At 50.8% G+C, this 21,841-nt stretch overlaps 1 protein-coding gene across 6 annotated transcripts in view; it reads left to right on the top strand.

Annotated features, from left to right (window-relative positions):
- Positions 1–5,875: 5,875 nt before the first annotated feature.
- Positions 5,876–21,841, top strand: part of TPST2 (tyrosylprotein sulfotransferase 2) — a 56,490-nt gene continuing 40,524 nt past the window's right edge. For 4 of the 6 annotated variants that reach the window (XM_082416327.1, XM_082416326.1, XM_082416329.1 and 1 more), the window contains exon 1: positions 5,898–5,977. The gene's annotated coding sequence lies outside the window, so the exon portion shown is untranslated. Of the gene's footprint in view, positions 5,978–21,841 lie in introns of all 6 variants that reach the window. The other 2 variants (XM_082416330.1, XM_082416331.1) reach the window with 1 other exon arrangement.

Raw genomic sequence — 21,841 nt, 5'->3', positions numbered from 1 at the left:
GTACCCTTGTGCAGTGCCCAACCTGCACAGCTGTACTTGGCAGCCATGGAGCACCATGTGCAAAGGCACAGAGGCTGAGAGAGCTTGTGGTGGGTCCAAGCTTATTAAGATGGGAGGAGTAGTTTGGTGGTTGTGTGGGTGGATGTCGGGGGTGGGAAGGGACTGCTAAATGTGGCAGAAGAGGAAGCCGGAAAGAAAAGTGGGGCCTTGTGACACCCCGCTCCGTGGTTTTGCTGAGCTTCAAAGTTGAAGCACCACCTCAGATCTTTCTTACCCTCTGGGACATGCATTTTCCATCTTCCTCCCACCCTAGTTCTCCCAACCTCCACCCTCCAATTTGACCAGCATCTTGTGTTAGAAGACAGGCTGTCTTGTCTTGGACCAGAAGATAGGATTCCTGGGTAGGAATCAGGAGATATGGGTGTCAGCCCTGCTCTACTGCTAGAAGCTACCAAGTGTTGGGCAAATCATTTCCATTCCCGGGGACTTATTCTTCTCATCTGTAAAATGACAGCTCCAATGTCCATCCAGCCTCAAGATTCTGATGCTGGGATTCTATGGTTCCAAAGTTCTGTGATTCTCCAAAATTCTGTAATTTATGTCTAAGTGTCCACTATTCTCTGATTCCAGTGTCAAGCTACATAGATTCCCATCCTTGGTTCCTAAGGCGTGTGAGTACAGCTCTAAAATTCTACTGTGGTGGAACCACACAAAACCAACTTTCACATTTCTTCAATGCTAAGACTTCATCAATGGCAAGATGCCCTATGATTTTATGATTTGAGAAAGAAAAAGAGAATTACTATCCATTCAAATATAACACAGCTGCTTTCTGATCACTTAGAATTTTTATTTCATCCTTATTGAAAGAACTATTTTATTTTATTTTATTTTGTTTTGCTTTTTATATTTATTTATTTACTTATTTTTGGCTGTGTTGGGTCTTCGTTTCTGTACGAGGGCTTTCTCTAGTTGTGGCAAGCGGGGGCCGCTCTTCATCGCGGTGCACGGGCCTCTCACTATCGCGGCCTCTCTTGTTGCGGAGCACAGGCTCCAGACGCGCAGGCTCAGCAATTGTGGCTCATGGGCCCAGCCGCTCCGCGGCATGTGGGATCTTCCCAGACCAGGGCTCGAACCCATGTCCCCTGCATTGGCAGGCAGATTCTCAACCACTGCGCCACCAGGGAAGCCCGAAAGAACTATTTTAAACTTATTTAGACATAACTTTTTCAGTGTATCAATCTTGTGAGTCCTATAAAAGAAAAACACAATAGGGGACTTCCCTGGTGGTCCAGTGGTTAAGGATCTGCCTTCCAAAGCAGGGGACGCAGGTTCGATCCCTGGTCTGGGAACTAAGATCCCACATGCCGTGGGGCCTGCACGCGGGCCTCAGTCAACTACTGAGCCTGTGTGCCACAACTAGAGAGCCCATGTGTCACAACTACAAAGCCCACGTGCTCTGGAGCCCGTGCGCCACAACGAAGAGCCCACGCGCCACAACTAAGACCCAATGCAGCCATAAATAAATAAATAAATATTTTTTAAGAAAAGAAAAACACAATAGACATCCATCAATGAAGTGAGTCCTTAAATTTCTTTGCAGTCATAGTCTAGACCTTCCAGATTGCTTTCAACTCAAAGCTGTTGATGTCCTTATTTTCTCACAGGTGTTATTTAAAAAATATGCATGTTAGGATTGCTGAAACAATATACACACTTGGCAAAACAAACCAACATAACTTGGAAGTAAATAACAAAGCAATTATTTTATATTTAATTTGTTTTATCCATACATTTATGTAGCTTTTGCTACTGAATTTATGAATAAACAAAACACGGTAATAGAAAACAGAGAACAAATAAAAATTACAAGCAAAAATAAGTAACAAAGATAAAAAGAAACAAGTAAAAGAAAAGAACATCTAAAAGGGCCAGGAGTGTGACATGAGAGTTATAAACCTATTGTTCCTTCCGTGGGTCCTAGTTCCAAAACGTCTCTTGAAATGTGAGCATCTCACCACCTGGAACAGAATTTCAGAGCTTAAAGATGTCACATATTTGCCTCAAAACAGAAACTTTCAGTTTCGACTTCATCAGGTGCTTAGCAGAAGTGATGATGGGTACGATGCTGGAGGATAGCAGTAGAGCTGGACTTGACTGAGTGGCCGTGGTGCCCACAGCCTTCTCGGGGGCTTCTCAGCGCTGTTTTGATTCTGCATGAGTTTTGCTGTAAACGCTGGCTTCAGGATACAATGCCTGGGCAAGCTGGGACATCACCATGTTTCCACGCTAGATCTCAGCTCATGAATCTTTGAGTCTCAGGCCTTTGGGAAAATAAAGCACCTTAGTTATGGAACATCATCTCCCACCCACAGTGACCAGAGGCAGCCCACAGCCTTTTGGGCATAGAGACATCGACACAAAGTCAGCGATGTGTGTGCAAGAGCAGGATGGGGACGGGAGGACCACCTGAGGCGTGATCCCTTTTGTGCCAGCGCTAGATGGTGATGGATACACAGCAACTGAGTTTTGGAAAAAGAGCATGGTGCCAGGGTGCCCTGAGGAGGTTCTAGAGAGATGAGCATATTTTTAGGGCCATGTTGCCATGACAGCCAGTCATCGGAATCAAGAACCCAAGATCAGGGTACTTTGTGAAGCCTGGATACCCAACTAGGAAGGATAACCCCACACCCTTCCAGCAAGAGGAGGGAACCTGCCCCTCTATCCTAGCTTCCTGCCTGCTGCTGGACCACCTCCTTCCCCCACTGTCCTGAGTTTGCATCTCAGCTCTGACATTTACTAGCTCTTGCCCTTGGTCGAGCCCAGTTACCTGATGGAGGCTCTGTTTCCTCATCTGTAAAATGCGAGTAATGGTAATAAAATCTTAGAGGTTGTTGGAAGGAGAAAATGATTAGCTTGAATGTAATTCTTATAAGGTGCTTAGAGCATAGCAAGCATCTGAATCATCATCGGCATCATCTCCTTGAATGTCAGAGATGGAAAGGGGTTTACAATCCACGTGATTGATTGATTGATTGATTGATTTAGCCACACCGTGCAGCATGCAGGATCTTAGTTCCCTGAACAGGGATCGAACCTGTGTCCCCTGCATTGAGAGCTCGGAGTCTTAACCGCTGGACCACCAGGAAGTCCCAGAATCCACGTGCTTTATGCTACATTTATTCTTCCTGCTTTCGATGAATATTGACTGAGGGACTCCCATATGCCAGGCTTTGTCTAGAAGCTGGGGAGACAGGTTCTGGAAGAGAGAAGAGGCCCCTGCCCCAGTTGTTCACAGGCTGGAGGAGCAAACAGTAATGAGCTCGTTCATCTGCCTACAGAGTCACATCAATTTCCCCGGCTGCCTGGTCCAGTGCCCGTCTCATCAGGACATTCGCCAGGGGTGGGGAGGTGGGGTTAGGCTTCCTCAAGGAGGGGACAGCCAGCTTGAGACCTGAAGGGCTTCGCTGAGTTGGGGTGCTGAGAGGAGAGATCCAACCTAGAAACCAGGTGATCATTCTGGTCCCCTTCTTTAGCGCCACCGCTGAGATCTGCCAGTTTTGTCTTCCAGATATCTCTGGAACCTGAACACTCCGCTATGTCCCCAGCCCCACCTGGGTTGACCAGCTTCCCCTGGAGAATTTTCATAGCCTCCAAACCAGTCTCCCTGTCTGTCCTCTTCTGCACAATAGCCAGAGGATCTCTGCAGAAAGCAAAGCTGGCACGTCCTTCCCCCACTGAACGCCTTCCATATCTCTCCACCTCTGCAAGATAAAGTCCTGACTCCTTCTAGCCCACAAAGCCCTGCAGCATCCAGCCCCTGCAGACCCCCGCAACCTCCTCTCACCCACCCCACATCCTGTCCACTCTGCACTTCATGCAGGGCCCCTTGACAAAGGTCCTTCCTGCCAGACCTTTGCACCTGCGGGTCCCTGTGATTAGCACAATCTCCTATGAACCCTCAGCCGTGCTTCAGGCTTCAGTGTAAACACCCCCGGCCCTCCCTCCTTGGACCAGGTTGATCACCCTGTTCCCAACTCCACGATGCTTGTTGGAGGATCCAGATTACCCCAACTGGATGCAGGACCCTAGTCCTCCTGTTACCTGCTGACTCCCAACGCCCAGCACAGGGCGCTCAGGAAATGCATGTTGCTAGAATGTTCTTAAACACATGCCCCATTCAGACCTCTTCCTTTGATCTCCATTTCTCCACCCAGAAAGGGACATTATAAAACACCCAGCAGGGCTACCCCGTAGTGAGTCATACAAAGCCTGTGATATGTGCACAATAAACACTATATAACGTTAGTCCATTGTTTCCAGGCCAGTAATAGCTGGCTCCATGGAAGCAGGAGATTTCATTTTGTCAGTTCCAGCACTTTGTACATGGCAGGTACTATTTATTAGACATATAAATGAATGAATTAATGAGCTATGAATAAACACATGGTTGGCCATGGACAAAATACTTAATATCTGTATGTCATCTTTTCCTTATCTGTAAGATGGGGACGATAATAGACCTCTCACAAGGTTATTAAAGGTTTAAGTGTGTAAATGTAGATAGAGTGCTTAGAGCAATGCCTAAATAGTATGTAATTATATAGATATACTATAAAGGTAAGTATATAGATATAATATATATATATGCATTTGCTGTTATGGTGGTAACTACTATAGAAATTTATTTTATTTTTTGTTTTAATTTTTTAAAATTAATTTATTTTTGGCTGTGTTGGGTCTTCGTTGCTGCATGCGGCATTTCTCTAGTTGCGGCGAGCAGAGGCTACTCTTTGTTGTGGTGCGCGGGCTTCTCATTGCGGTGGCTTCTCTTGTTGTGGAGCACGGGCTCTAGGCACGTGGCCTCAGTAGTTGTGGCTCGCAGGCTCTAGAGCACAGCTTCAGTAGTTGTGGCACACGGCTTAGTTGCTCCGCATGTGGGATCTTCCCAGACCAGGGCTCGAACCCGTGTTCCCTGCATTGGCAGGCGGATTCTTAACCACTGCGCCACCAGGGAAATCCTAGAAATTTATTTTAAATAGGTAATATATACAAATGGTTAAAAAAAAAAAAAAAAAAAAATTCAAACAGAACAAAGGTTCACAGTGAAAAGTAAGCCTGCATCCTTTCCTCCCCTTCCTTCAGGTATTCAATGCATATGCATATGATGCGTAGATAGATCTATTATCTTCCCAGGTTTACAGATGGAGAAACAGAGGCACAGAGAGGTTAGACTGAGTTGAGCTCTACCAGACTGGAGTTTTATTTTATTCGTATCTAACAGGGTTTCTCAACCCTGCACTACTGACACTTTAGGCTGGACGGCTCTCGGTTGGCAGGGTGGAGGGCTGTCCTGAGCACTGTAGGATGTTTAGCAGCATCCTAGGCCTCTATCCACTAGATTCCAGTAGAAACGTATCCCCTCCAACCCCGCAGCTGTGACAACCCAAAATGTCTTCAGACATTGCCAAATGTCTTCCTGGGAGGGTGGTGGCCCGCAGGGCGAAATCACACCCTCCTTGAGAACCACTGATGTATATGAATTGTATGATAGCCCTTCCCAGTTTTCTCTTTGCTTTCTACAGACAGCAGCATTAAAACTCTCTGCTCAGGGTCTAGTTTTCTTCTTTTACACCACTTCTTGGCGATCATCCCACTCCCCTGCTTGTAGACAGAGGGAACTTCTCTTAAGCAGAGCAGTAGCAGGGGGTGGGGGAGGCGGTGAGCTGCCCGCCCTGTGGGTAAGCCGGCCGGCTGACCAGAGTTTCCGGGGCGGGCAGTCAGCTACCAGGGACGCCCCGCCCCACAGCGCGGTCTGGAGGTGGGACGGGGGGGCGGGGAGCGGCCGTAGGCGGGGCCACGTCCCGGACCGCCCCCGCGCGACGTCACGGCGCCATGGCCCCGCCTCCCCCGGCCGGGGCGGCTGGCGAGCACTGAGTCGCTGGGCACGCGGGGCTGCCGCGGCGCGCCTCTCGTGGTAGGTGGCTCCGGGGCGGCGAGGGGGGGGCCTGGGCTGCAGCTGTCGGCAGGGTGCCGCCTGCGGGTCGGCCTCGGGCGGCGGGGAGCCCTCGGCCCTCGCGGCTTCTTCCCGGGCCCGGCGCAGCTGCTCGGGTTCCGCGGCTGGGTGCTGGGAGGGAGGCGGCGCGGGCGGGCGGGAGGTTCGCGGATTCGCACCCGCCCAGCGCTGCGAGCGCTTTCCCCCGGGTGCGGCGGAGACCCGGCCCCCGTGACCGCGATTCTCGCTTCGGACCCTGCGCGGGGGAGACGCTCAGCGTATGTGTGTGTGTCTGTGTGTGTTTGTGTGTGTGTTTTGGGGGGGAGGCGGCGTGTCTCCGCTGTCTGAGCCCCCGACCCCTTCCCGGCGCGCCCCACACGCGGGCGCCTGGACGCGCGGGGGGCGCGTTGAAGTTAACTTGCAGCTGCCGTGGAGTTACGAGGCGTATCTAAAGTGAAGGGGTTGGGGGGCGGAAATCGCTGCCTGGGGAGGGGGGCGCCGAGAGCATGGGATAGGGGCAGCCCTGGTGAACTTGGGGGTCACCTGCAAGGAGAGGGGGCGGAATTTGACCAGAGGATCCCACCGCCCAGTAACCTGCCCTTCTCAGTGTGAGCTGAACGGGAGGGGCCTCGTAAAGCTGGGACGTGAGTGGCAGCAAGGGAAAGGGGGCATGGTCACCAAGGTTGGGCATGCCTGACCTGGCAAAACCTGTTATTATTATGTGGGACAGAGGTCGAGGTCTTGCTTTTCCACACAAAGGCTGGTCCCCTCGGGAGGAAGGGTGGGAACCATCCGATTGAGCGCAGTAGTTAGAAGGGCTGATCACCTTGTCTGCTTCCCCTTTTACAGATGGGGAAACTGAGGCTCAGAGAGGTCTTGTGCCCACGGCCCTAGGTCCAACAGCTAGGATGTGGCAGAGTTGAAACTCACCCTTAGGTCCCCTGACTTCATGCGTCTTATAGAGGTGTTGGGGAGGAGGGCTGATAAACTCCTACTCATCCTTCAGAAGCCTCCTTGGGCAGCACCTCCTCCTGGAAGCCTTCCCTGGCACTCCCCAGGCATTGTTGGGTGCTTCGTGTTTTGAATCCCACAGAGGTATCTGGCCCTTTCCCTCACTTATTAACCTCTTTGCAGGTCTGTCCCCCATTCTGGGCTGTGGGCATATCTCCCCATATCCCATCTCAAATCCCTTCATTCAGCTGCGTGTCTAGATGGTTAGGCCAAGCTTCTGTGTTTGGACAAATTTTGGTGTGACTCACTCTGGTTTAGTAGTGATGTGTCCTGGGCGAATCATTCCCCCTCACTCAGCCTCAGTTTCCATGACTGTGAAATCGGGTTTATTGTGTCATTTATAAATGAACCGTTTTAACCCATTGAATCCCAATTGTATAATATTGATACTATTATTTACTTAATGTATGTATCACCTTCTTTTTTAAAATCTCATGTAATTTTTTTATAGTAACCTTATTGAGATGTAACTCATATGCCATACAATTCACCCTTTTAAAGTATTCAATTTAGTGGTTTTTAGGATTTTCAGGGTTGTGCAACCGTCACCACTGTCTAATTCTAGAACATTGTCATCACCCAAAAGGAAACCCTGGGCCCATCAGTGGTCACTCCAAATTCCCCCACACCCCTACCCCAGCCCCTGGCAACCACTAATCTACTTTCCACCTCTGTGGATTTGCCTGTTCTGGACATTTCCTATAAATGGAATCATGCACTATGGCCTTTTGTGATTGGTGCTTTTCACTTAGAATGTTTCCAAGGTTTGTCCATATGCTAGTATGCAGTACTTCATTACTGTTTTATTTCAGCATTTCATTCTTTTAAATGGCTGAATAATATTCCATTGTATGGTTATAACACACTTTATTTATCCATTTATCAGTTGGGCATTTGGGTTGTTGCCACTTATGGGGCTGTTACGAGTAGTGCTGCTGTGAGCATTCATGTACAAGACTTTGTGTGGCGTATGTTTTCAGTTCTCTGGGGTACAGCCCTAGGAGTGGAATTGTGGGGTCATATGGTAATTCTGTGTTCCACCTTTTGAGGAACCGCTAAAACATTTTCCAAAGCAGCTTCACCATTTTACAATCCCACCAGCAGCAGTTGAGGGTTGGGACATAATCTTAAACAAATTTAGTCTTCAGCAGTCCTAATCTTTGAAATCACTGGCTTTGATGTGCTAGTTAGAAATTAACACACATGAAATTAACATACATGAAATTAAGCTCCTCCTTAGCAGAGTAACTGGGAATGCCTCTGGGACCATCAGTTAGGGAAACAGATCAAGCCTGTGGACCTCTTAGCCGAGGTACGTGTGCACTGTGTCCCTTCTGTTCCTGAGCGGGACGAGGGGAGGCCATGAGGAACCCAGGGGCTCGCAGTGCCCAACCCAGGACCCAGCACAGGATCTGGTGGTGCCTTTAGGGACCTCTGCATGGGATGAAGGTAAAGCGAGGGGGACAGCTCAGACCTTCCCACACCAGGCCAGCGGGGGTCCCTTGACAGCTGAGGCTCCATGTGGAGGCCAGGGAGACCCTTGGCGGTTTTCCTAGACTGCAGCCCTAAGAGAAGGCCTGTCCCTTGGCTCGGAAGTGGGGTCTGGTCCTGCCTGTGTTCCACCCGCTACCACTATGCTCATTCTGAAGGTGACCTCCCCTGGTGGCCACATGGTTCCCTTAGATATACCCTAAGTGAGCCACTGCTTATTTCCAGAGATGCCACCCCTAGGCCTGAGGCCAGCAGTCCTGAGCAACAGATGCCCCACCCGTGACACGCTGGACACACAGACACCCCCGTCCCTCCTCTCGGGTGTTGTCCCCCCACCTGGGACGCCCACCTCTTCCCACATGCTCTTTGCCTTCCATGAGGCCAGGCTGCAGGGAAGATCCGAGGTCAGAGGGTGGCAGCATCACAGGATAACAAAGGGGCTTGAAGGTCATCTGTTCTTCCCGAGGTTCAACCTGTAACCTGCTGGTTCGGGAACTTCAACCAGCCTTGGGCTCTGTGTTCCCGGGTCCCAGCCACCGGCCTCCTCCTACCTGGGCAGCTGCTCTTCGGGAGGGCCGTGGAGATGAGGCCTTCTGGTGGCCGTGTCCAGCCCCTCCTGCTTTTATTCACTTGTGCGTACTTTCCCTCTCTTGGCCTTTTAAAGTCCTGATTTCCTGTGCACGAAGAAGGCAGCCTGGGGAAACGGAAACAGGGTTGAGGAGGCTAGTCAAGGAGCTGCCCCTTGCTGGGCCTCAGTGTACCCTGCTGGGGAATGGGCATGGACTGAATGCAGTACCACCTTGGGAATCATAAAGTGTTCAGATGCTTTATCGACGTGACTTCGTGGATCAATTTGTAGCAGGAGTGGCAGGTCAGAAGTGGCTGGTATTGATGACTTGAAAGCCCGGGTGTGGCCTGTGTGGCTTTGATTTGCCATGTGGCGGCGTGGAAGCTTGTCTGGGTAGCTGGCTCCTGGCCTCCCCACTTACCGCCCGTTCCTACTGCCTGCAAAGCCCCTTGCTCTCTGCAGACATATCCACCCTGAATGGGGCTGCTCCAGGGAAGGTTCTGGGATGCCTGCCCCTTCCCATGCCCCTGCTTGGGTCTCCTCCATCCTGGGCTGCTGCAGCCTGAGGAAGATTTGTGGGAATGATTCATTCAGAGCAGCCCGAGAGCTGGGGCAGGCCCCAGAAATTGCAGGGAAGGACCGAACAGGGGAGCGCCCACGTGCCCTGGGGAGCATCTGGGACTGCCGCCCGGAGAAGCTGCTTGTTATCCTGCGTGCTCAGAAGGTGGGCAGCAAGGGCAGGGCAGCTGCCCTGGCTGCCAAGTGAATTTTGCATCAACCAGACTTTTGACCCACGTGGCTGTAGCCAGAAGGTGGGCAGGTTGCCAGAAAGCGGGCTGGGTGATAGCATCCTCCAGGGCCCAGGCCTGTGTTAGAATCCGGCCAGTCCCCTTAGGGGTGATGGGTCTGGGTTCCCTAGCTGCCTTCCTATGCCTCAGTTTTCTCATCTGCAGAATAGAAGCACAAATGGGACCTACCTCCTGCAGTTGTTGATGGGAGGGGTCGGGGATAAAGTATTGGGGTTGGCCAAAATATTCGTTCGGGTTTTTCCATAATTTTTTTTTTCTTAATTTTATTTTATTTATTTTTATTTTTGGCTGCGTTGGGTCTTCATTGCTGCGCACAGGCTTTCTCTAGTTGTGGCGAGCGGGGACTACTCTTCATTGCAGTGCACAGGCTTCTCATTGCTGTGGCTTCTCTTGTTGCAGAGCTTGGGCTGTAGGTGCACAGGCTTCAGTAGCTGTGGCACTCAGGCTCCGTAGTTGTGGCTCACGGACTCTATAGCACAGGCTCAGTAGTTGTGGTGCACAGGCTTAGTTGCTCCGTGGCATGTGGGATCTTCCCAGACCAGGGCTTGAACCCATGTCCCCTGCATTGGCAGGCGGATTCTTAACCACTGCGCTACCAGGGAAGTCCCTTTCCGTAACATCTTATGGAAAAACCCAAATGAACTTTTTCGCCAACCTAATACCTACCCTTCTACCAGGCAAAATGCAAGGCCCCAAGGTCAGACAGGATCTTCGGAGACACTTGAACGTGTCCCTTTGTGAGCCTCGGCTTCCCCATCTGTCCAGAGGCAATAATTATAAATAAAATGTCAACAGGGCTTACTGGGTGCCAGGCAATGTTCTAGGTACTTTATGTACTTGAACTCATTTAATTCTCCCAGCGGCCCTCTGAGATGTACACACTGAGGCACAGAGAGGTGAAGTAATTTGCATAAGGTCACCCAGCTAGGAAGTGGGAGAGACAGGGTTTGAATCCAGAGTCTACACTCTTAATTTTCATCTTACCCCCTTCTTGATACCCTGTCTTAATGCCTAGCACACAGAAAACGCTCAGAAAATGTCATTTGCTATTATTACATTATTATAGAATTATTCTTACATATTTTATGATTGTAAAATTATGTTATTAATAATTGTTCATCCCTTTTCCTGCCTCTTTGTCCACATTCTTTCCTGGACGGACGGAACAAGCAGGGCTCTTGGCTTGTGAAGACTAGATTCCTACCCCCCTCCCCAATGTCCCCCCACTCTCCTCACTCTCATGAGCAGTTGGGGGCTGGACAAGAGCTTGGAGGCAACTGAGTCCCAGCTCTGCCTCCACATTGCTGTGTGACATTGGGCAAGGTGCTTCCCCTCTCTGAGACTCAGTTTCCCCACCTGTGAAATGGGCAGGTAGTGCTGTAACAAGCTGCCAGTCAGTGGCTTCACCCTGCAGGTTGATTTTTGTGTAGCTCCCACAGTGCTGTATTTTATTTTATTTTAATTAATTTTTATTGGAGTGTAGCTGCTTTACAATGTTGTGTTAGCTTCTGCTGCACAGCAACATGAATCAACCATACATATACATATATCCCCTCCATTTAGGACACTACAGTGCATTAAATAGAGTTCCCTGTGCTCTACAGTATGTTCCCATCAGTTGTCTATTTTATACATAGTATCAATAGTGTATATGTGTCAATCCCAATCTAGTGCTGTATTTTAAAACGAGAAAACATTCAAATATTTTTAGAGAATAATTCCAGTGTCTCACTTCTTATGGAAACTCAAGAGCTTGAGCCAAACTAGAGTGGCCTGAAGCTGCCCCATCGATGGCCTGGGCTGTCCTGGTCGCTCCCCACGGTCCCCTGGCCCCGAGAGCCCCCTGGCCCAGTGCACGCCTTCAGGGCTCTGAGGACACCAGGGACCTGCCTGGGTGTCACTTGAACAAGCAGATCCGTTGCTTTAAAAAATAATATAGGGCTTCCCTGGTGGTGCAGTGGTTAAGAATCCGCCTGCCAATGCAGGGGACACGGGTTCGAGCCCTGGTCCGGGAAGATCCCACATGCCGCAGAGCAACTAAGCCCGTGCGCCACAACTACTGAGCCTGCGCTCTAGAGCCTGAGAGCCACAACTACTGAAGCCCACTCACTACAGCTACTGAAGCCCGAGCGCCCTAGAGCCCATGCTCCGCAACAAGAGAAGCCACCGCAATGAGAAGCGCACACACCGCAGTGAAGGGTAGCCGCCACTTGCCGCAACTAGTGCAAGCCCACACGCAGCAACAAAGACCCAACACAGCCAAAAAATATATCAATTAATTATTTAAAAAAAGAAAGTTTAAAAAAAATTGATATATTTTTTAAACCACTGGTTTCAATGTTCTCCAAGAGTCTTTCCAGCTCTGCTTTTCTAGGTCATTGGAGGCTGTCTGAGGCCTCTGATACCTCTTCTGCCACTGTAAACCCTCAAGGCTTTTAACACACCCTTGTCCCCATCCCACACTCCCCGGGTGAGGAGCCCCTGTCTCTGGGCCCCAGGGTCCCACCTTACCTGGTCCAGGTCCCTGGTTAACCCACAGAGTTATTCGGGGCCAGCCGAGGCCCCTCCGCCGTGAGCGCTGGCGGGTGTGTGGCTGTGTACCAGCGCATCCACACCGCCTGCACAGCTGCTGGGACACCATCCCACTCCCTCTGCCTGTCCTCACAGGGTACCAGGGAGACGTTTTTTGTTATTGACAACTCCATTTCCTGGAAACTGAGACTCGAGTCACTTTCCCGAGGTCACACAGGCCTGAAGTGACAACACCGGGATTCGAACCCAGATCTGCCCAACTCCAGTGGCTGCCCGAGGGAGTCATCCATCCATCCCATCACTGCACGGAGAGCCACGGAGTGATGTCTGCAGTCATTGGCGTGTCCCCTGCACCTGGCCCTGGGTCATACTGGGCACTCAGTAACTTGCTGAATAGGGACATGCTACAGGTTCTCAGCTAGAGGCTGAGTGCAGGATTCAGGAAGCCACCAGGTCCCACTTTTTCCAGAGTGCACCTTCTGGTGGAGGCAGCAAACAAGAAAAAGGGTAAATCACATCTCTGACCCGAGGTGCCGAGCTGGGAAATTGGGGACCACACCTCTCAAACTTAAACACTTTCACGAATCCCCTAGAGCTCTTGCCAAAGTGTAGATTCTGATTGAGTGGGGTGGGGACAGGGCCTGTGACTGCCTTTCTAGCCAGCTCCTAGCACACTCCAGTGCTGCTTGCCTAAAGACCACACTTGGAGCAGTGACAGCCTGTGTCAGAGGTCAGGAAACTACAGCCCCTGGGCCAAATCCAGCCCATTTGCTGGTTTTTGTAAGTAAAGTTTTATTGGAACACAGCCACACTTTTACTTAACATTTTGTCTGGCTGCTTCCATGCTACAACAGCAGAGTAGAGTAGTTCCAACAGAGACCCTGTGGTCCACAGGACTGAAAATACAACAATTATTGGGCCCTTTACAGAAAGTCTGCCCGTCTCAATCTACTCATCTCTTGGGTTCCTTCAAGTAATAATATTTTGTGATTTGGTGAGTGTAAGGTGGTAATAAAAAGAATGATTGCAGTTAACATTTGAGGGCCTCCTGGGTACTTAGCTCTTTACGGGTAGTTCACTGCTGTATCCATTTTATAGGTGAGAAAACTGAGGCTCATAGGGATTGGGTCGCTGGCCCAGAGACTGGGGGGCCAGGAGCTGGGTGAGGCCGGTTGGAACCAGGTCAGCTCATTCTTTTTACATGAGAGCTTCTGCCTGGACATTTTTCACGGAGCACAGAGAAGCTTTTGTTTTGATTTCAACCCGTCCAAGGGTGCTCGGGTACCTTCATTTCTTTATTTGTCTGTTCTTCCGTTGAGTCAACAAATATCCTCGCAGCCCATGCTGGGAGTTGGGGGCCTTGCTGAGTCCTGAGAAGATGTGGGGGATGCCCAGCCCTTTGCCTTCCGGTGGAGGAGGCCATGCAGGCTGCTAAGCGCTTTGAGGGACATTGACACAGGGATGGGAGGCAGTCAGGGAAGGCTTCCTGGAGGAGGGGGTATAAATTATATCAATAGGAGTTAGCTGGGTAGAAGAAGGCAGGAAAGGTTTTCTAGGGGAAGGGAACCACATCCACAAAACTGGGGGCTTTGTAGGTTAGAGTTCATGGCACTGAGATTTTAGTATGTTTGCGTGTGTTTGTTGGGGGTGGAAGGGTGTTAAAATTGGCCAGGTCAGAGAACCTGGATTTTACCCTGGAGAATGAAAGAGTTTTCCTCTCCAAGTCCCCTTCTACCCTCTGATGACTTCCTGGACAGAGTCTTCACTAGGTGCTACCTCAGTGTTTCTCTCCAGAGTCCTGTGGATTAACAAAGAGCAGACCCCCACTGGGCCCCCCTGGGGTCCTTGGGCAGGCGGCAGTCTCCAGCTAGGAGGCAGAAGGATCGCTTCCTTTGCGTGTGTTTTTGCAGTTACTTTTTAATTAGGGTGTGTTTTTAATTTAAGCTGGGGGGTTAGAGTTTCCTTTGAAAATGTTTTAACGGTATTGAATCCATTTAACAAAAATATTAAGTAGGTGAGAGTAAAGGGGGTTCTGGCTGTAGCCAGTGTCATGAAGGTGGTCTTCAGCAGGTGGGAATTTGGGGAGCCCTGTGGCAGGAGGGGGCCAGACCAGCAGCAGCCTTCCTCTTAATATTCTGCTCTTTCTCTGAAGCCCCAGGGGCCCTGACCTGGGGTGGGGGTGGGGAAGGACTCCATTAGCCATGGTGGTGCAGGCGTGGGTCCTGGTTCTCGCTGGGCAGCTGAGGTTCCTGTTCCAGGCTACTCCCTCTCCCCGTCTTGCTCCTCCTCCCCCACGCCCTGTGTCTGTCTTGGTCTCTAGTTTTGTTGCTCCCTGTCTGTCTCTCTTTCCCATCCCTGTCTCCCTCTTGTGTATGTCTTTCCCCTGACTCTGTCTCCCCTGTCTCTGTCTCCCTTCATCTCTGTCTCTCCTTGTTTCTCTCTCCCCACGTCTCTCTCCCACCTCTGTCTCTCCACATCGCTGGTTCCCCCATCTCTATCCCTGTCTGTCTGTCTGTCGTCTCCCTCCCCCACCTGCACTACTTCCCCTTCTCCTCCCCCCACGCACACACCCTAACACCTCTCTTCCTTGCTTTCCCTTTCTTCATCTCCATCCCACTTCCTTTGGCTGTGAGTGATATCCTGCCTCAGAATCACCAGAGCCCTTGCAGAGCCCGGGTACCCGGCCAAGCATCCCCAGTGGAGGTGTGGGAGACTTGGTGTGGGCCACTTCCCCGGTGAAGAGAGGGAGATTAGGAGGTCTGCGGAGGCCATGCCGTAGTCCAGGGTTTGGAATCCAGCCCTGGCCCCGGGCCCCTCGCCCGGCCCAGCTGGCCCCAGGGCCATGGGGCCCAGGGGTGCGGAGAGGAAGCCTGGGTTGACAGCAAGAGGGCTGAACGCCGCTTTGGGTTTGATCGAGGATCCTGGCTCCCAGGAGTAGGTGCGAGGCCCACGGGATGTCGCCGTCACCCTTCCTTGGGCCACCGAGAGGCTGTGAGCTCCACGGGCAGGCACCACGCAGTGTGTCCTTGGCTCCCCCTTGAGCACACAGTAGGCCAGCAGTGCATATTTAAGGGCTGAGAGTTTGGGGGAGCATAGCCAAGGAGCATAGAGTCCAGCCCCTTCCTTTCGCCAGTGCGGAAACTGATGTCTAGAGAGTGGAGGTGATTTGCTGGGGATCGTGCAAACAGGTTTGGAGCACAGAGCAGAGTCTGGGTCCCCGACCCCCAGCAAGACAGGGGGAGCAGGCGGGTGCTCTAGTGGCCCTCCGTAGGTGTCCTGTGAAAACCGCCTCTTAGGAGGCGCGAGACTCGGGTTTGAGGCCACCTTGCCCTCCTGCTGGGGGACCCTGGGTAAGCTTTTCCTCCCTGGACGTCCTGTCGGTCTCTGCATACCCTCCAGGTGATGATGCACAGTCCTGAGGATTGCAGACGGGGTCAGGTCTCTGGGGTCGGAGGCCGCTGACCTCACAGCGGGTGGACAGCGTGCTTGTTCTCAGCAGGGGCTGTGGCTGCCCTGGCCTTGGGAACCTCAGTCCTCTGGTTATATGTTGCCTGGTCTGGGTCACACGGAGGATGCTGTTGTAATCACAGGCCTATTGTGGGTTCGCTGGGAAACCCAGAAGGAGAAGACATAACTCCCTATTGCCTGCAGAGGATGGAGGGGTACTCCTCCTCCCCCAACTCCAGGCCCCGAGATCGGCCCCCGCCTGCCTCTCGCCTCCCCACCCCTTGTGAGAGGGTTCCTGGTAGTGCAGTGCCTTTGAACAGGCAGCAGCTCCCCCTGGAGGGCTTGTTCTACACAGCTTGCTGCACCCCATACCCAGAATCCCCCATCCAGCAGGTCTGCAAGGGGCCCGAGAATTTGCATTTCTTACCGGTTCTCAGGTGCTACAGGATGCAGCTGTCTGGGAACCCAGTTTGAGAACCACCATAGTAGTGCATGCTCTAAAACCAGGCAGTGTAGGCTTAAGACCCTGCTCCACTATCTCCCTGCCTTGAGCTCTCAGGCGAGGACTTTACCTCTCTGTGCCTTGGCTTCCTCGTCTGTAAAATGGGATAATAACAGCACTGGTCTCGTAGATTAGCTGTGAGAATTAAATGAGCTAATACATGTATACTGCCTAGAACAGTGCCCAGGCATGGAGTAAGCGCTATATCTGTGTTTGCTGTTATTACCATTACTGTTGTTGTTATTTTTATTACCATTATAATTTCCCTTCTCCCCCACCCCCACCCCCAGACTGTTCTGCTTACAAGGAATCCTTTGCTGGTCTCCTAATTTCCAGCGCACATTCACACCTCCAGGACTCTCTGATCAAGCTCTGCCCTCCCCCTGGGGTGCTTCCCCTCCCCTCTGCCCATCCTTTTAGACTCAGCACAGATTCCTGCTTGGGCCTCACCACGCCCCCGCCCTACCCCAGCCAGAATCCACAGCCTTCTGACTTCCCTGATCACATGACTTACTTCCCTAATCCAGCTCTCACTTCATTCAGCCCATCATCCAGTTACTTGGGCATCAGTCTCCCGTGGTGACCCACAAGTTCCTTCAGATCCAACTTCTCCAGGCTTTGATGGCACAAGGAAGGTCCCCTTGGAAACGTTACCCCCAAAGTACAGCCTTGATGTGTTTCAAGAAGGCCAGCCCCATCGGCAGCCTCCCGGGTTGCGAGGTGGAGCCCTGTTTGGGATGTGGGATTTTCCTAATTCGTAAGAGCATGAGCTTGGCGTCTGAAAGCCCCAGTTCAAATCTGAGTTTTACCATTTAGTGCTGTGCCGCCTTGGGTAATTTTCTTAGTTATTTGTACCCTTCACATCTTCAGTTTAAAGTGACACTATCTACCATCATTGATGTCAGTAGGTTTTTGTGAGGATTCAATGGGGTCTCATTTATGCAGCGAATATTGAGCACCTTCTGTATGCCAGACTCCGTGCTAGGCACTGGGGATCCAGCAGTGAGCGAGACACACCATCCCTGTCCTTGGGGCGCTGACGTTTTAGGGGGAAAGACGGACGCACAGGGAGACGTATTAGGGTTCGCCAGAGAAACAGAACCAATGGGACATATAGAGAGAGACAGATGTATTTTAAGAGATTTATTGCAGGAATTAGCTCACCCAGTTATGGGGGCTGAGAAATCCCATGATCTGCCATCTGCAGGCTGGAGACCGAGGAACGCTGCTGGTGTAATTCAGTCTGAGTCTGAAGGCCTGAGAACCAGGAGCATCTGTGTGTGAGGGCAGGAGATGGATGTCAAGCGTGCATCTCCAGCAGAAAAAGAGCAAATTCCTTCCTCCATGTTTTTGTTCTCAATGGATTGGACGATTCCCACCCACATTGCTGAGGGCGATCTTTACTCTGTCTAACAATTCAGACATTAATCCTTTCCAGAAACACCCTCACAGACACACCCAGAATGTTTGACCAGCTATGTGGGCATCCCTTAGGTTGCCCATACAATTAACAGGTTGACACATACAATTAACCATCACAGGAGAAGTACAGGAATCACAGTGGCATTGTTCCAGGAGGATGTGCTGGGAAGGAGGTGGTCCGTGTGAAGAACTCTGGGCACAGTCTGGCAAATAAGAGGCCCTCAGCAATTGGTAATTGTGATTATTACTATTGTTATTACTGTAATTATTAGAGAGAGGAGATGAGAAAGGAAGGGAGGTGTCATAGGAAGAAGGTATAGTGTCAGTGACAGTATAGGGACAAGAAGGCATTTGGTGTCACAATCATGATATTCGTAGCCAGTGTTTACTGATGCCCCAGTGTGTGCCAGGTATTCCGCTAAGGGCCTCCGAGGGACAAAAGTCATCTCACCCTCCAGGGAGGTGCATTTTTATCCCCATTTTCAGATGAGGGGAATTGGGCCTCTTATCTGGGGAAGTGGAGGGATGGGATTTGAACCTGGCCCTTCTTCGGGGGGCCTGCGGGCTCCATAGGTGAGTGGTGGGAGGTGAAACTGGTGGGGCCGGGGCAGGTGGGGAAGGCTGGACTCTTGCCTTGGACCCCAGAGGTCGTTTAGCATGTCTTCCTGCTGGAGACCCTGGGCGGTCCTGGGCTGCATGGCGCGGGGAGGTCCACAGCACATCATCTTCTCACCTTATGGTCCAGAAAAACCAGTGTGGGGTAAAGCCCCACACGGATGGGTGAGAAGGGATGGCTCTTCCCTGGCCCGCTTCTGATGAGGTCGGCTGGTGGGTGGCAAGTTCCCCGTGGGGCCGGGGGTGTGGCAGGAAGTGGTGGGCACAGCCAGACCCATGGCGGAAAGCCCACACTGTGGAGGGTGAGGACACCCAGGTGTGTCACCTTTACTGAAAGGATGTGATTGCTTACTGTCACTGTCTCCCAGCTCCGCTGTCTGGGACCTTCTCCACTTAGGACTAAGGACATCAGGAGCCCAGATGAAGCGAGTAATGAGGACTCAAGAGATTTCTCTGTGTCTCCATCCATTCATTTCTCAAATACCTAAATCCCTATGACTTGCCAGTTTCTGAGCAAACAGCTGCATCTTTATCTTTTTGTGTGTGATGTCATTGACACCTCACAATGACCCATGAGGCAGGCATCAAGAGGAGCCCTTATTTGATGGAAAGATGGGGATTTTGGGTCAGACGCACTTGAGTTGGCTCGTGCACAAGCTGTGAAACCTTGGGCCAGCCCCTTCCCCTCTCTGGGCCTCAGTTTCCTCACCTGTAAAATGGGGATCATATTAGTGACCATCTCTTGAGTTCCTGGCACGATTATAGATAAGGTTATGTGGTGCCTGATGTATAGACTTGCTCAGTAATTCACAGTGATCAGGATTGTGTTGTTCACCCATTTTATAGATGAGGAAACTGAGGCTCAGAGAAGTTCTGGGACTCTCTCCACAGCATCTTGCTCCCTGGCTCTGTTCCTACTGATGTCTGGGCAAGTCTGCAGATTCAGATACTCTCCAACAAGGTCCCAGGCCCCCTCAGAGCCCCAAACCATTTTCCTTTAAAGAAAGGCCATTCACTCACTCTGAATCTGGCTTCCAGAAGTCAGTGAACTGTGAGGAGACGGTTCTCCTCATGGGTTCCTCCCTTTGATTTTTTAAGTGTTCTTGTTCTGAGCAGCTCGTGAAGCTCTTTGAAATTCTTTCTCTTCCACCTGCTTCAGGAGCACGTGAGAGGGAGGAGGGTCTCCCAGTCCTGGGCTGTGTTTATCCAAGAGGGAAGCAGCAGGGCAGGTTGATGTCCCAGGAAACTAGATTCCCAGGGATGTGCTGCTTGCAAATTGTGCTCTTAAGACCCCCACCCAAATCCCACCCCTGTCCCCCGCTCAGATGTCCTAAAGATCACCTGGACGAAAGACCTGTCTTATCTGGGAACATTACATCAGCAAGTATTTATTACCTGCTTGCTTTGTTCTTGGTCAAGCCTTTCTACCTTTTTGGCTGTCCGCCACTGCAAAACCTCTACAACAAAGAAGTGCAATCAGAAAAGCCATAAACTACAATTAAGGGGCAGGGGAAGGGGGAAGTTAATCAAAGACTTTCTAAGCATAAAGTATCAGAACAACCTTCTGGCCTCTGGTAAGGATATTCTCCGGTTAGTTTCGCTTGAGGAAAACTCAGATCCACACCCTTGGGGCAGAAGTGAGAGTGGTTAGCTGGCTCCAGCCATCACTGTGAGTCTTCAAATAAGACTTTGGAAATCAGTGTTGCTTAGATTGTCAAAACAAATTTTTTAAAAAGTCATGCTGGGGCCTGGGAGAAGACCACTTGAGAGGTAAGTGTGCAAAGGTCAAAAAGAGTCTATTACGTGTCTGAATCAGTTGGCTTTGAGTGGTAAAATCCGAATTTAAAATAGTTAAGGTGGAAAATAAGGGAATTTATTGAGTTAGGTAAATGGTTAAGTCCAAAGGTAGACTGCCTTCAGGTACAGCTGTATCCAGGTGCTCCACTGTCTCAGAGCGCTCTCTCTTTTGCTCTCTGTCTCTCAGATGGGCTTTCTTCTGTGACGGCTTCTTTCTCAGGCATGCTCTCCCCAGTAACATCTCCAGGCATACATCCTGCTAATTTAGCTATCTCAGCTATAAGAGAACTATTTCTCTAATAATTCTTGCAAATCCTGGGATTGATTCCTATTCATCCACCTGGAGTCTCTTACCCATCCATGAGCATCTGTACCCTCTTACTGACCAGACCTCAGCTGCTGGTCTTGGGCATGGGGTCAGCCCTACCCCAGTCACAAGGACAGATCCCAGAAGACTGGAGAATGCATTCTCAGCAGGCAGGTTGACAGATGCCCACACCAGTGGTGGAGCAGCAATGAAAGGGAAAGGCAGGGTTTATGTCCTGGGGGAGAAAATGGAAGCAGGCACTGCCCTTAATGGAGTATTTAATCTGCTCCAATATGGCATGAAAGCCTTTATGTGTATTTAGCTGCTCTCCTCTTTCACAGGTAAGAAAATGAGGCTCAGAGAGGTTAAGTGACTCACCTAAGGTCACAAAGCTGACAGGTGGAGAATTCAAACTCACCTCCATCTTCCTGCAAAACCCATTTTTTTCCACAGCTCCCTGATACTTGGGGAAACTTAGTAACCTGCAAAGTGAGCTCAAAAAATAAAATATGAATGCCTTTGGGTGGGCCAAGCTCTGTGTTAAGGTTGGGAAGAGAAAAAAAAAATTTTTTTAAGACTGCAAGACCCCTAAGCCCGTGAGCTCCCGACATTCAAGGAGGTGCAAACAGCAGTTATCATAGAGAATGGTAAGGGGTAGACAAGGGACCGGGAGACATAGTGGAGTGCTTACTACAGGCTGGGTGTTCAGGGAAGATTTCCTGGAAAAGGTGATGCTTAAGCAAAGGCAATAACAAACAGGCCACGGTAAGGATGAGGAGAGGGTATGTAGGTACCAGTTAGTTGGGGCTCTTGAGTAACAGAGACAGAAACCCAGTTTCCATGGAATTAAGCAAAAAAGTAAATTTATAGGCTCCTGTAAAAGGTTGAGGGGTAGTGATGGCTTCAGGCATGGCTGGATCCAGGAGCCCAACTAATATCAGAGATTCATGTCTCTATCTCTCAGCTCCACATTCTTGGGTTGGCTTCAGTCTCAGGAAGGCTCTGAAGTGGTGACTAGAAATGGCCCCGTACCCTACTTGTGTCGCCTCCCCAGAGGATCTTGCAAGAGTCTCTAGCCAAGTGCCATTGACCTAGATTGAGTCATGTATCCATCCCTGAACCAGTACTGTGACCTGGGAGCAGAATGCTATCATTATCCAGGCCTGGGTCAGGTGTCCGCACCTGGAGTCTAAGGTAGCCTGAGAATGTGTATAGGAAAATCAGGGGTGCGTGGCACCCTCCGGGCTGATAGTAGTTCTGTTTGGCCAGAGCTCGGGGTCAGATTGCAAGGCCCCCCATAAGCCATGTGAAGAATTACCTCCTGAAGGTAGTGGGGAGCCTTGGG

Source organism: Balaenoptera physalus (assembly GCF_965194825.1).
Source record: "Balaenoptera physalus genome assembly, chromosome: 12".
In the NCBI taxonomy this organism is placed as follows: domain Eukaryota; kingdom Metazoa; phylum Chordata; class Mammalia; order Artiodactyla; family Balaenopteridae; genus Balaenoptera; species Balaenoptera physalus.
The sequence above is the reverse complement of the archived record's forward strand: the minus strand, read 5'-3'. Positions and strand labels throughout refer to the sequence as shown.